Source organism: Rousettus aegyptiacus, unplaced genomic scaffold (genome assembly GCF_014176215.1).
Source record: "Rousettus aegyptiacus isolate mRouAeg1 unplaced genomic scaffold, mRouAeg1.p scaffold_m13_p_9, whole genome shotgun sequence".
Lineage (NCBI taxonomy): Eukaryota > Metazoa > Chordata > Mammalia > Chiroptera > Pteropodidae > Rousettus > Rousettus aegyptiacus.
This window is the reverse complement of record NW_023416312.1, coordinates 4004179-4007389: the sequence shown is the minus strand read 5'-3', so window position 1 is coordinate 4007389 and position 3211 is coordinate 4004179.

Sequence of the window (3211 nt, the reverse complement as noted above, 5' to 3'; positions counted from 1 at the left end):
GGTACTATCCCTGCCCTTCTCCAGGTGAGACACTGAGATCAGGGAGGGCATTTTGTCCAGTTACCTACAGCGAGGACGGGAAAATCAGGTTCAAGTATAGGTTTTCTGATGCTTACCTGGGGATTTTGGAGGGAGGCAGAATCTTCCAGTATCATTGTCCCAGTTTCATCTCTGTTACATTGGGAAAGCAGATAAAAAAGAAAGACGTTTCTTTGTCTATGTCTTTTTTTTTTTAATTTATTTTTTTTATGGCGATACTGGTTAATGAAATCCAGTAAGTTTCAGCTGTACGCGTTAACCATAAGGCATATATGGTTAAGCACTGAGTGTTCACCTCCCATAGTTAGATTTCTTTCTGTCACCACATATTTAACCCTCCTTTATCCTCCCTCTTCCCCCAACTTTTTTTTTTAACCTTCCCTGTTCTTATGACAAAACCACTACTGCCCTAGTATGGTGTAGGGGCCAGTTCTTTTTCTCAAGCCCAGTATTATATACGCATCAGGAATATTCTAGAACCTACCCTGCTGTCCACCACAGTAGTTACTAGCCAGTGCTTCTCAACTAGGGGCAGTTTCGCCCTCTAGGGGAGATTTGGCAATGTCTGGAGAGACCTCTTTGGTTGTCTCAACTGAGGGGGAGGATACTACTGACATCTAGTGGGTGGAAGCCAAGGATGCTGCTAAACGCTACAGTGCACAGGACAGTGCCCACCACAAAGAGTGAACCGGACCCAAGTGCCAATAGTGTCAAGGTTGAGAAACCCTACATTAGCCATGTGTGGCTACTTTTTAAAATGTAAATTAATTAAGATTCGATAAAATAAAGAATCCAGTTCCTCAGTGTCATTAGCTACATTTCAGATGTTTAATAACCATGCAAGGCTAGTGGCTATTGTGTGTGATAGCACAGATATAGACCATTGCCAAAAGTTCTATGGCTCCACTATTTGAGAGGTTTCGTTTGAAGAAATTCCTTTTGGACAGGACTCTTCAGATGCTTGACCAATGGATTTTAACTGCCTTTCAGTTTTTGACTTACATAAAACTTCTGATATAATTTAGTAATGGTGGCTGTACTTTTCGTCTTCTCTCTGAGAGATGAACTTGGGGTTCCATCCCATCAATAGAAACAAAGAAAACATCTTACCTACTTAAGGCAAATCTTTACCTGTAAGATGCCATAAGGCCTAGATGATCTCTAAAGATATTTCCGACGTAATTTTCTGTGATTCTAAAGTCAATTTGCTACATGAGAAAGACTAGACTATTTTTCTAAAAGGCTAAACTAGTTGGCCACAAGATGGCGCCACCGCCACATAGATACTAAAGCAAAAGGCTTGTTCTTCATAAATAACCCATTGTAAGATGGTTTACAGCGTAGGCTCTGGAAATTTCCATTCAGGAATGAAAACTTTGTAATGATAAATTCCACTAACACCGGATTTCCTTCTTTTCCAATGTCCCCCAAAATTTAAATGTGACTTTACAGAACCTTACCTCACTGTTCCTTTTATTTTTTGCTTCTTGATCTGATCATGTTTACATTTCTAACTGCTCAGAATTTAGATAGTACCCTGCCACTTGCTAATTCATTTAATTTCGTTAATTGGTTTTCTCAGGAAATACTGAGTGCGAGCCTGTGTCTGTGACACACACTATTCTAGGCACCAGGGTGGCCACAGTGAACGAGACAGACAAAAATATGGAATTTCTGGATCTTACACTCTAGTCAAAAGAATCATTTGCTAAGGAGTAAGGAGCTGTAGGCATTTCGCTATAGTTTTTTTTTTCTCTTGAAGACACTAGTTTAAAAAAATAGCCTGGTTTCTCACATAAAACGTATTGGATAGACTCTTGTTTATTTTGATCTTCCCTTAGCCAAATCCTCTGAGTTTAACCCAGGACTGTGGGGGAATTACTAGAACAACATTTTTCTTCTTGAATCTTCCAGATAATTAACCAATTTGCAAATCCAGATAATAGATGGTCATCTCTGCGAATGAGAAAAGCACCACCGCCACCTCTCTCATTGCAATTTAGGAAAATTTCAAATCGCTTCATTTAGAAATGCTCAGAAAGAAGAGTCTATTAAAATAGAAAGTCTATTTTTATGAGTCTAGATGTGGTTATATTTATAAGCTGCATGTACCTCTGCATGTTTTGTCACAATCTGGCACAACTTCATAAATTCTATCATTAAAGCTGGTTCGGTGACATTTAATAGACCCCCACCTTCATAAATGAGAGATGTAAATGTTTAGCCTTGTGAAACCATCTTTTAAAAGTAATTACTTTGTTTTTAGAGTGTGAACTTAGCACATATTTATTGTAGCCTAGCCTCATATTGTCGGTTTACTATGTTGCCTTGGTTTTATCCAGTAGAAACGCTGACCAGTGGGTACACGTTGTTAGCACAATTCATGTTATAATGAATGAAGAAAGCCAGAAGAGGCCAGGAAAGGACAATTGATTTGTTCTGGGTTTATATTGGGGCTGATTGGTGTGGTTTGATGGGGTTAGTCATTAAGCAGACATTTAGGGTTCAGAAACAAGGGATCGATAAGTGCTCAGCTGTCTATTCTAGGGCATGGGGTTGGGCATTTATTATACGATGAAAGCCCAGCATTAGGGCTTGAGTATAAGACCCAATCATCATTAAAAGCAACTAAACAACCGCTGCCATTTTAGAGGACTTGCTAACAGCTGGGCCCCATGCATCAGTGATCTATAAGGCTTACCTCAAACCTTCACAGCTCTGCCATCTCCATTTTACAGACTGAGGTGCAGAAGTGTGAAGAAACTCGCAAAAGTCACACAGTAGGTGGTAAAGCCAGGTTTTAATGCAAGAGCCCTGAGAGCTCTTAACCATTACACAACCTGCTTTTTATTTATCTCAAGAAACCCCAGAGCTCTGGTCCCTGGGTCCTAAAACCCCCTGTCTACTTTCCCAAGGTCTTGGAAATGAAGGTGGAGCCAAGTCTGTAGGTCAGAGGTCTCCGCATGACGTCAGGCGGTTGTGTGAGCTTCATGTTGGGTATCACCCAGCCCCTTCCTCAACCCATGAAGCAGACAGGTTCGCTTTGCCCTGCCAGTGATGCTGGTGAGTACAGAACACCTTCCAGGGAAACAAGCTCAATGTGGCAAATGCGATCGTTTTTTGTTTTATTTTTGTTTCTGAACTGGGAGTATTTTGTACTGACTCTGTCAGT